At 44.2% G+C, this 12,018-nt stretch overlaps 1 protein-coding gene across 9 annotated transcripts in view; it reads left to right on the plus strand.

Annotated features, from left to right (window-relative positions):
• ADARB1 (adenosine deaminase RNA specific B1) overlaps positions 1-12,018 on the plus strand; it is a 76,960-nt gene that overhangs the window by 8,897 nt on the left and 56,045 nt on the right. The window contains exon 1 of one of the 9 annotated variants that reach the window (XM_083841130.1): positions 224-11,610. The exons of 7 other annotated variants lie outside the window; for them this stretch is intronic. The gene's annotated coding sequence lies outside the window, so the exon portion shown is untranslated. Of the gene's footprint in view, positions 1-223; positions 11,611-11,652; positions 11,996-12,018 lie in introns of those variants that run through there. One more of the 9 variants, XM_083841128.1, reaches the window with a different exon arrangement.

Here is a 12,018-nt window from a genome sequence, read left to right on the forward strand (position 1 = left end):
CTCTGATGTAGCCCAAATGGGGCATAAAGTAGAGAACAGTCATATTAATCAGGACAGTATAGTCCCTTTGCTTGGGAAGAGGCAGAAAACACTAACGCTGTCTGTTTAGTTGCAGACTTTCTCTCATTAGGAGACCCAGAACAACAACCAGGCAGCAGAGTATCCTGGCAAGAGGTGAGAGAATGGTTAAAAATGGAATACTTCACTGTCACTGTGCGATCCGTGCTGCTCTTGCTGTTGAGCCATAGTCATCGTTTGGGATATGTCCTAGCTAAACCCCTAGCCTTTTTTTTTTTTCACTTGTAGAGTGTTGGGTCAGGTTGGTGAGGGTTCTGACACCCCTATGGGTCCCTCAGATATGGAGCTATAGTGGCTGTTCTGTGAAACATGCAAACAGCACAGCCCTCTGAGTGGTTTGAAAGCAGCAGTACCCCTAGATGGACAGAATTCCAGGAAAGTGAGCATATGCATATTTTTACATCCACTGACACTTGCAGTGTGTACAGACTCCTGGTGCTCAGTGGGATTTCAGGCATACGCAGTTCGTATGTGGAAGTGTTGGTAGCGAATACTAGTTTAATGTGTGTGGGGTGGGATAGTTTGGAATAGATGACTTCTGGACCTGTGTTAGGAGGCTGCTGGCACCCTTACCTGAGGTTTTTGTCTCTCAGAGATGAAATCTTGGTGTCTTGTTCAGTGATTGCTCACATTGTTTAGGTTATCCTTCAGAGAACAGTTAGCTGCCTAAATTTCTGAACAAAAAACGAGTCTAAAATTAATGTAGGTACAGTAAGAGGTCCCCAAAGTAGGTGCATAATCTAAGTCCTACTCAATAGCATGGTTTCATCACCCGTGGACTGCTGTATTCCTTGCTTCCGTGTCTGAGCTTGCTTTGTTATCTTGGTTGCATTAACTCACTCTATCTTTCACTCTGTAGTTCTGTTGTAGTAAACCTGAAGCACTTCTGTCTCATTTGCTCACTGGTGTTGGTATGTCAGGGGTTGCCTGTGAGCCAAGAGGATGGGAGATTTCCACCCTGTTTCAGGAGCAGATGTAACGTTGTCCATACAGGAAGCAGTGTTTGTCCCTCGGTAAATCTGTTGCTGTTCTTAGGTTCCTGGAGAGCTGTGATGGGGTAATCGTTAGACCTGCTGTGTGTTAGCAGATATCTGGGAAGTGGCAGAGATGGAGCAGGGAGGTCGTGGTGGTACAAGATGTGTACGTGCCCTGCTAGGTGGGGGGGATGGCAAAGGCACCCTGTACTGCTGCAGGCGGTCTGTGGCTTTGGCCGAAGTGGAGCGGACGTGCAACAGAGCAGGGAGAGAGAGAGGCAGAGAGATGGCGCTCTGGTTTCCTGCAGGATCACAGCAGGAGCCCCTCTGTGCCCTGGGTGCTCTCAGCTGCTTTCTCTGGTGCACAGCAGTGCCCAGGGCTGCCTGGTCGTGTTTCTTTGGGCTGGTGTGGTAGCTTGGTGAGGAGCTGCCCTCCTGCAGCACGTATGGCGCTTTGGGGCCTCTTGGAAATGCTTTCTGAAAAGCTATGGGAAGATAAAGGCGCTCCTGGCTCATCTAGCATAGCCTTGCTGTGCTGTCATCTGCTGCCCATATCAGTTCTACCTCAAAAGCATTGATTATTTCTTGCCTTTGTACAAAAAGCCTCATTTGGTCCTGTGCCTCTCTCCTACAGGTCAGGAAATTGCTTTCCTTTTTTCCTTCTCTGCTGTATTTGGCACAGTCATATTCTGGCTTGTTCTGCTAGACTCTTGGGTCACTTCCCTCAAACTCACTGCACCACGTACTACCCTGTATTCCTTCCCTATTTGCCTTCTGCTTAGAAACGATACCGATTTACATGAAATGGAAAGATGTGCAGCATTCTTTATAAGACTTTGCTATGCCTTACGCAATGGCAAGTTCCTGACAGAAATAACTCTTGCTATATCCAGTGCTTCTGTTTCCTCGCTGTGTCAGTATGAGGACCAGCACGCTGGCTAACACAGCTGGTCAGTACACCAACACTTTCTTTTCAGTCTGTTCTGGTTCTGAACCACCAGTTTATGACAAAGGTCTGGTCATATAGGTTCCATGCAACCACAGAAAACAGTTTTGGGAGAAACCTTTGGAAGTCACTTGTTCAACCTCCTGCACAAAGCTGGGATAACATCAAAGTTGGGTTGAGCTGCTCAGAGCCTTCTCCAGTTGCATTTGGAAAATCTGCATTTTGAGGAACTGAATTAGTAAGTTTTCTCAACACAAAAAACCCTTTGGCTTGACTCTCTTCTGTCTGTAAAGCACCTTTGTTCTGGAAGTCACCATTGTCTCTGCAGAACTAGTTGATGATTATGGTGTTATATCAAATACCATCTTGATTTATTTTTATTGATGCAAGTTATTAACTCCAACTCTATCTCTTCCCGACTTGATAACAAGGACTATTATGAAGTATGCACTATTTCTTGAGAGGGGCACACTGGCAAAAGCCATTTGAAAATCTAGATAGGTCAGTATGCCTGCTTCTAACTAGTGCTCCACTGATAACACTCAAGATACCTAGTAAATTGATAATGCACAGCTTCTTCTTTGAGGACATAATGATAATTTGTTTTATAAAATTATACTATGCAGGTTATCTTTCTGTATTTGCTATTCAACAACAGGTATTGCCAGATAAACATGGGTTCTAGATGCAGTAAGGTATGGGCCCAACACTGCACAAACAGTTGGCAGGATGGGCTGTGCTTTTTGGCAGCATAGTCCTTTCACTGTAAATTACCCAGGACCCAATTCATTGTTTCTTGAGTCACTGCAGATCTCTTGGCAAGCACATCTTTAAAAATGGTGAACCTCAGCCCTGAGAAATGGCCCCTTTCCTCAGAAATATCCTGGTCCTTCTTTGCTGTTTGAGCTGCTGCCCCGTGAGGTTCCCTGGGGGATACAGACCTCTGAAGCTTGTATTTGTGCTGCTGCTCATGAAGGGCTTTGTTTCTACACTAATGTAGTTTTTTGAGCAACCACCATTAAAATAACTCATAAGCCTCAGCTTTGAAGGAAAACCAATGAATTTGGAAAGGATTGTTGTCTATAAATCCACAAAGTGTGGAGAAACTGCCCCAAAGAAAAATAAATGGAAGGGGGCAGCTTTTGACGTAAGAGCCAGAAGTTTAACTAGCTAGGAACCAATTTATAGTGGAAAAGGAAAGGTTTTGAGCTGTGACTGCGGTCAAGGTTTGGGGAGGTGAGGTGTGGCCTTGGTTTCATCTGAAGGAGCATTGTGGAGCCTCAGGTATTTTAAGCTTATCCTGATGAAACCTCTCTGAAGAGGCAGCACAGGCTTGTGGTATTGCAGAGCTCAGACAGGACAGTCTAGGAGATCCCTGCCTGTCATGCTACAGTGACATTTATGCTGACCTGCGGTCGTAATGTTGAGTGAGAGAAGTAGCATTTTTTCTGTTCATGAAGGGCAGAGTCAAAGCTAAAGTTCCCATCGGTTTATGGGAGACTAACACTTGAGAGAAGCAAATCACCCAGCTCCCGTGAATAAACTCTTACCTTTGTGTCCTGTTATTTTATTGTTTTGAAATAATCTGAAACCAATATTCAGTGTTTTTGCTGAGCAAATGTATTTTAGGCACCAAGTCTGGTAGCCAGGAATTGTAACTTCAGTGTGTGCTGAGCTCTGTATGCGGTGTTAAAGCACTGCATTTCACATTTCCCTCTGTTTTTGCAGGATTAACCTGGATATTGGCAGTTTGAAATAGAAACTTGAAGGCCAACCCGGCTGGAGTGCAGCTGCAGTGAGCAGCTATAGCAGGTGTCACAGCCAGGCAGAGCTGAGCAGGCTGGGCCAACACTGGGAAAAAACATAGGCAGTGTGGGAATTCCCATGCTCTGGGAAACCACGCAGTGCCAGACATCAGCTCACAGACACAGGGGCTGGGGGGCATAAGATGGGAGAAGCATTTTGTGTTGCATATAGACCAGTGAAGTGAATTCTTTCAGTTTGCTGTGCTTTGAACATCTGTGTTTCTACTGAAGGCTGCATTACTTTAACCAATTTTTTTCAGCCACTGGTATTTAAAATGTTATTTTTGATGGAACTTTTCAAATGCACAGAAGTTAAGAAAAATTTTGTGCTGTCTGGGACTTTGCCTAATTCTTCCCCACTTAAATATATATTGTTTCAGATTTGCCCTGTTCTTTGGGGTCACTCTGCATGATTTAGTTAGTAGGTAAAGTAGGCATAAGTATTTCTGCCCTCATTAACCTAATTTCGTTTGGTGATCAGAAGCAATTTCTAATACTCAGGAAGAAATGATTTAATATCTGTAAAATTATCAAATTTTATCTGATTTCAAAATAAAAAGACTGAAAATTAGCATGAATTATCTACTGGCTGCCACTAGATTCAATGGAAAAAGGAATTTGTACGTTGTATTTCTGCCTTTTCTACTTAAGGAAAGAGGAGAAATATATGAAATCACACATCAACAAAAGCAGTGAATTGTTAAGGGGAAGCTGTTAAGGATCTCATTTAAAGTAACACAGCTGATGGGGTAAGATATCAATATGGTTTTCTATAGTCTTGAGTCTCTTAATAAAAATTCTGGTCTTGTTGCCCTTTGCTGTGGTTTCTGCTTAAGAACCATTATACACAAGTCTTATCAAAACCTCTCTGTATGTGAGCAACAGAGCCGAGGAGGGTCTGTTCTGGACACGGCATTGTGCTGTCTCTCTCATGCCATCATTCTCCCTCTCTCTTGCTCCACTCCCTGCCCTGTCTGGCCTCTCCCAAGTGTTTTACTTGATGATTTTGTCAGACTTGGATGTATTGCAGTTTCTTGAATAAGGAGGAAGTGGTAAGTACCATATCTGCACAACATGCCTGTAAAATGTCTAATGCTGTGTGATGGCAAACACTCTGCCCACACAACGGTGTGGTGATTCAAATCAGATTTTACACCATATTTTTTTTTTTATTTTGCATACAGATATTTAATATTGAGTGCCACAAGGAGCTACTTTAAAAAGGACAGTTTGAGTCAGTCTTGTCTTAGAGACAGCTTGCCAGCTGTAGCCAACAGATCCCAAATAATGCTTCCGAAAGCTCAGAAGAGAGAAGGAAGTTGAGGTTTCTCAAAAGTTAGCTCAAAGTTCTTGGAGTCTGCTCACGTTTGTAGTGAGTAAAAGTAGTTTGGTTTGGTAGCATGGTTTTAAAGTAAAAGATAACACTTGAGCATTCTTAGAAGTCCAGCAGCTGTTTCTCTCAGGAATATTGGAATGATGAGACAAATTCTGAAGCTGCAAACGTGGAGATAGAGACCGCAAGCAAAGCTTTAGTGTAGAGATGTTGGCTGTTTCAGGTACAGTTTGCTTAGCCTGCAGTTATGCATTCTCCCTGGGTGCTGGGACAGACTGACATCAGCCTGACATCAGCCACTGAGAAGGAGACAACCCATTTTAAAATCCAGGCGCTGGTTTCTTAGTTTCCAGCAGTTGTGAGGCAGTTCACATGATACCCCCCTCCATTTCCTACCTGCCACTGCCCCAGCTCACAGGGTGGGGCATTAACAGGACCACTGGGTACCTGCAGGTGGGTCCCTGCCTGTGGTTCAGTCATGCTCCATCGCCAGTTGCAAAAGGGGCTGAAGCTCTACTGGTTTTCCAGTTCCTTGGCTGCTCAGCTTGTCTCTTTTCAGTGTGTCAGTCCCCAGGATCCCTAGCTGTGCACAAAACACAAAAGCAGTCTATGCATAAGTAGAGAAGCAGTGAAAGAACAATTGACCCGGAAACATAATTTCCAGCTAATCACGCCCCAATCTTTTGTTCAGTAAAATAGTGTGATTCAGGCACCTTTCTTCTACGTTTTTTTAGCTTCCCTCTGCAGTCTGGAGTTATTGTAATATGCACGTTAAAGCCAAAAGATTAAAGAGCTTTGAAATGTTCCCACATTAAAGGCATAACACTCATTTCAAAAAGAAATCCAAAAATAAAGCACACCACATGCCTTCAGAGGCTGGGTGCTCGCTGCACTGCTCTGTGCCAGCAGTGACCGCAGCTTGTCTGCTTGAGTGGGGAGATGGCTGTGATGGCAGAGTACTCGCTGCTGTTGGGTGCCCAGCCTTTTGGGACGTGACTGCAATCCAGATTTTTTCTTTTGCTGGCTTAACTTATGCTTCCTGGCTTTTATTTTCAACAGATGCAGTGGGGGAAAGTGCATGGAGAATGGTTGGCATTGTGATGAATATCAAAGGCTAAACCCAAAATGTGTGCAGATAAAACCACTAAAATACTACACTTTACCTTGCTGGGCGGCTGAACTCGCAAACAACTGTTCTCTCACACCCTCTCCTCAAAGAAAAGGGAGAAAATATGATGGAAAAGTCTTAAGGGTTAAGCTAAGGACAGGGAAATTGCTCAACAAGTATTGTCACAGGCAGAACAGACTCAGCATAGGGAGATTAATGTAATTTATTACCTATTACTAACAAGCTAGAGCAGAGAGAAACTAAAAATACCTTCTCCCCATCCACCCTCTCCAAGTCCTCCCCCTGAGCAGTGCCGAGGAACAGGGAATGGGGGCTGGGATCAGTCCCTAACGCTTCACCTCCGCAGCTCCTTCACGGTCCCTCTCTGCCCCTGCTCCCCGTGGGGTCCCTCCCACGGGATGCCGTCCTTCCCAAACTGAGCCTGCGGGGGCTGCCCACGGGCAGCAGCTCTTCAAGACCTGCTCCCACACGGCTCCGTACCACGGGGTCCATCCCCCAGGAGCAAACTGCTCCAGCACGGGTCCCCCACGGGCGGCAGCTCCCCCCAGACCCCCTGCTCCTGTGTGGGCTCCTCTCCACGGGCTGCAGCTCCGGCCCGGGGCCTGCTCCTGCGGGGGCTCTCCATGGGCCGCAGCCTCCTCCAGGCCACATCCACCTGCTCCACCGGGGGCTCCTCCACGGGGGGGCTGCAGCGTGGAGATCTGCTCCGTGTGGGACCCATGGGCTGCAGGGGGACAGCCTGCTCCACCAGGGGCTTCTCCACGGGCCGCAGGGGAACTTGTGCTGCGTGCCTGGAGCACCTCCTGCCCTCCTGCTGCACTGACCGCGGTGTCTGCAAGGCTGTTTCTCACTCCTCTCTTTCCCAGCTGCTGTTGTACAGCAGTTTTTTTTCTCCTTTGTTAAATTTGTTCTCATGGAGGCACACTCGGTATCGCTTATTGGCTTGGCAGTGGCGTGTCCCTTTGGAGTTGGCTGAAACTGGCCCTTATCTAACATGGGGCAGCTTCTGGACTCTTCTAACAGAGGCCACCCCTGCAGCCCCCTACTACCAAATCCTTTCCACGTAAACCCAATACAGGTAAATAACTTGCTTTCCACCTTCTACATTTTATATCGGTATACACCTTTTACTGAAGCTGTGGCACCCTTTTCTGCTGATTTATCTTCATATAGGCATTGTAAACTTCAATCAAGTGGTGTTCTAATCCTCTCTCTGGAAAAATCAATTAAATTCTTGGATTGGGCTGTGTAAGATGTCTTTGCTGCAGTTGTTTGAGGGGAGGGTACACCCGTGCTCTTTGGATCTTGACACTGGGGGGGGTGTTTTCATCCTCTCTCAGGTGTAGGTGAGTAACCCTGTTCTCACTTGATGCTCTGCTTTTAAATCAACACTAAGTAGCGTTTGTTCCTCAAGCTGCAGAAATGTCTTGGAAGCTCCCAGCCCGTTGTGCCTCATTACCAGGTGCCTCCAGCCAGCCAGCCTCGGCTGACCATGGTCTGTCTCCCAGTTTCCCCAGCAGCTATCTCTTACATGGCATGCTTTGCAACGGCATTTGAGAGCAAGCAGCACTGGAAGGAGCTGGTGGCAGTGGTTTGCTTTTCTGCCAGACAGTGAAGATCAGCCGTCTGTGGGGCGGATGTGGGAACACTGTTTTGGGAGAAACCATACGCCTCTGTGATCAGATCTCCACTGTCTGTTCCCAGCACGAAGGACTGGAGGAGCACCAATCCTTAGTCGTGAATTAAAGTGGAAGGGGAAATAAGAAATTGTTTAAAAACATATTTTAAGCTAGTGTTTTGTAAATGGTTACTTCTCCAGCATTATCAAAGGCCTGATCTTTACATGAAACCTCCCTTTCAGTACAGCAAAAGGCCATTGTGGTCTGCATTTAAAAGCAGAAGCCTGTGAATAAGATATATTGTTACAGCAGTCCTGAAGCACCGAGAACACAGTGGAAAGGAGAAATGTACCTTTGTGACTAGCAAACTTTATGGTAGTAAACTTTATTTGGATTCTGCAGGGACTGACTTCCCACGGTTAGCTTCCTGGTCTCTTGAGACAGGGGCTAGAGAAGATGTTCGTGCATCTTCAGTGCAGGATGTAATCTGGTGGTTTTGAACACTGTTAAACTAAGTGATGAATATTTTGCATCCTTTCTCTAAACATTGATTTCTGAGGCATTTTTGTGATGTTACAGTCCCTGTAGCTCACATGAATCCTCTCTCTTCCTTATGGAGGAAGTAAGAACAAAAATAAGTCTGTCTTGTTCTGAAGTCCTAAAGATACGAATGTTGTTCAAGTGATGAATGATTTGCACTCCTCTACTATGTGTTGAAAATATGTAATACAAGAATTCAAGAGGTTTTATAGCTTTTTTTTTTTCAGGATGCGTTAAGCAGAAACCCCCAGGCGCTCACTGTAGCAGGGACAGCAACTTCCATCACCTTTCTCAGTTGGTTAAGGAACATCCGTGTCCTGATGGGATGTCTTCCAGCACGAGAATGAGTTGGTGCACCTGGCATGGGCGGGTTGTTCCAACCCTGCTTGTCCTCTAGCCTAAGTTGTTCTCAGTCTGTAGTCCAGACTAATGTTTTCTTGTAGCTGTTGTCTCCAAGGTGCTGGTAGGAACAGAGAAATAATTTTCGATTGATTTTTTGAATTCCTTTGTATTTCCAAATTTGCTGCTTAGTCTTGAGATTGTACTATTGTACCATTTCAGTTTGGCTAATGTTTAAAAGAGCTAAATGAGTAATATCGATGTTTAAACATTGGCTATAGTGAAATCACAAAAATAAAAAAAGATTAAAGCCTAGATTCCCTTGAAGATGTTTTGCACACATGAATAATTCCTTTGGCTTCAGTTGCATTCTTTTCTGAGGTAGCCATTCTTATAAATAGGATGTGTTCCTGTAGAAAGGAGGAGTAGCATTAAAATCTTTGATTTTGCAATAATGTAACTTCGGAAATTGAAATTTTATGTTAAGGAGTTAGGCTGTCATAAATAACTAATACATCAACACATTGTAAGTTTTAAAATGTAGGAATCACAAAACTAGGAAAAGAAAAGTTCCTTACTGAGAATATGTGAAACCATTTTTTGGTGAGAGAATGGTTGAAAAAATAATCTGCATCTGTAGTTTTGCAAGAACAGGTTAGAATCTTTGAGTATTCCAGAATAAATGCTGAACATAATCCTATTTGATACCTGCAGCAAAAGCAGTCATACTTGATGGCTTGGATATTGTTTCATGGAGTAGCATCCTTTTTGTTCCTGTGGGTGCTAACACAGTTCTTGTTGTTTAATAGCTGTAGAATTTTCAAAGCTTTTCACTTCAGTGTCTTGCAAACTGATACTTTTTCTGCATATGCGCCCCCCCCCCCCAAAAAAAAAAAAAGTTTGCTTTATGCCAAGGGAAGCAGATGCATTTGACAGGACTGGAAAATATATATATATATATGTGTGTATAAATGTAAAAGAGCATAGTGCTAGAGCAGATAGCTATTGCACAATGGAACACTGTATTTTTTTAATTTCAGCTTTGTTATGTGCATAAACTATACTTTTTCCTAAACAGTATGTTTTTCTGATGATGAGCAGTTGCTAGCCTTTCTTAATCTATTTTAGATTTTTAAATGAGCAATTTAAAAGGGGTATATGGTTGCAGTTTGGATATGCAATATTATTTCATTAATTCTGTCTGATAAACCAAGGTAGGGTCATCATCATAGATGTCAAATGGTTTCTTGCCTTTTTGATGGAAAAAGTATTTCCAGAGGTAAATCCAGTTTTGTAGCTGTATTACTGAACTGCGTGTGTAGTTTAAGTCAGATTCTTGGCCAATTGGTTTATGAAAAAAACATGTCACATCTTCAATTCCAGGCTAATGCTATAGTAGCAAGATCTGCCATGAAAACATCTCTTTCCTGGGAACAGTGGGAGAAGATGAAGAGTGGGACCAATGCCCTGGTAGTTACTCAAAGTTTGTCTCGAACTGGAGGCATGCTCTGTTATACCTCCCTTTGGAAACTGGTGATGGCAGTTTGAAGTGGGAAAGTTTCCTTCTTTATTCCTAGTTGAAGAAGAAAACGGTGTTTAAAAATGCCCTGAGGGACAAATTCTAGAAATGGACAAATGAACAATCCCAGTCAGCTGCATTTGCTTAGCAGCTCATGTGTGCTTGCACTTGCTTGTGTCCAAGCGGAGGAATGCCTGAACAGTTCAGGCGGGAATAAAGGTTTCTTGTTTGCCTTAATCGGGTGTTGAAAGGCTGGTGTAAGTCTGTTTTAATAGACTAGCTCCTGTGGTGCTAAGAAGGGTGTAAACTAGATAGAGGAAACAGTGTCTGTGTCCGCATGAAAAGTATATCATCCTTTGAGTTTCTTTTTTGACCTCTCTGTGAGAAACTTTTTGACGCAACTTGAGTCAGGATGTAAACTGAGCAAAAATGAGCTGAGGAGTACAGCTTGCTTTCTGCCTCTAAGCAGTGTTATTTTTTGAACCAACATTAAAATTTGAGAACAGACGATGCCAGATTTAACATACCTGTGATTTTTTTTCATGTGAAAGTGTGCAGTTGAGATGCCTATGCAGCTTACTTGTGCTTTTCAAATAGGAAAGTAAATACTTAAAGATTGGAACTAGTGCTTTTTGTCCTGTCTGTTCATTTGGCTGGTGGTGAGTGCCTCCAGACATTCACCTTGCATTTGTGTGGTTCTTACAATTAGTAATTTTTTCTGGAGGTAGGAGTCTCGTGCCCTTTGTGCAAGGGTGTTTAAGAGATCTATATAATTGGCCATCCTTTTTCTTCCACAAAATGATGCAGTGCCGAATTTGCACTTCTACTATTTTGCAAATTTAAAATACAGCATAAAATTATTTTTAAGTTACTGGAGTGGAATATGAATGTTTAGTGCATGTGCACAGTGTAAGATTGCCATTCCCTTTGGCTTCTCTGATGTATGTCACACCTTGACCCTGGGGCTCCCCATGGAGGGGCCTGTACAGGTTGTCCCTTTCCCTCAGCCTGTAATTTTGTGTTTAATTTGGGCTTGTCTCTCTCTGCTCCTTTGCAGTTGTACGGGTGGGCTTTTTGTCACAAAAGTTAACAGAAACTATTTTCTGTGTGATGTCGTCTTCCAGTTTCACAGGTCTCCACTGCCCTGGAAGGAAGAACAAGCTCTTTAAGCAGCTTACCAGCTGCTACCGGAGAGTAGTGCTGTATCAGTGGCACCGCTCCATGCACGCCCTTCTCCTTCTTTCAGGGGCCATCCTGGCACCTTCTGCAGTCACAGAACCTCACCTCTCCCAAGAAACCTGAGCTGAACAACTAGCAGCGCTAAGGAGGTTAGATAAACTGATGGGAAAACTGGGCTGGCCTGGAGGCAGGAACCATTTTTACTTTTATTTCACTTAGATGCATCCAGCATGGTTAGAGGCTCTTTACATGTTTTTCTCTAAGTGGCAGAGCCGTGTTTCATGTCATGCAGTGCTGTTCTTTGTGGGTTACCTGAGTGCATCCTCTTGGTGTTCTCCCAGTGCCACCTGTTCTCCACTTACCTTTCAGCTGAGCAAATGGAGAGAGAGCTCGGTGTGAAAGTCAGCAAGGCTGAAACTTAACACAGGTGCATCGACAGGGTTTCATCTTACAGCAAATGAGCTAAGAAGGGGGCACTAATAGCCGGTAGTGGTAGCACTGGAGTTGCAGGAACACTTACACGTACTCAGCCAGGTAGTCCTTAATTGCCCTCAAGG

The sequence above is a fragment of the Anser anser genome, assembly GCF_964211835.1.
Source record: "Anser anser genome assembly, chromosome: 6".
NCBI classification, from domain to species: domain Eukaryota; kingdom Metazoa; phylum Chordata; class Aves; order Anseriformes; family Anatidae; genus Anser; species Anser anser.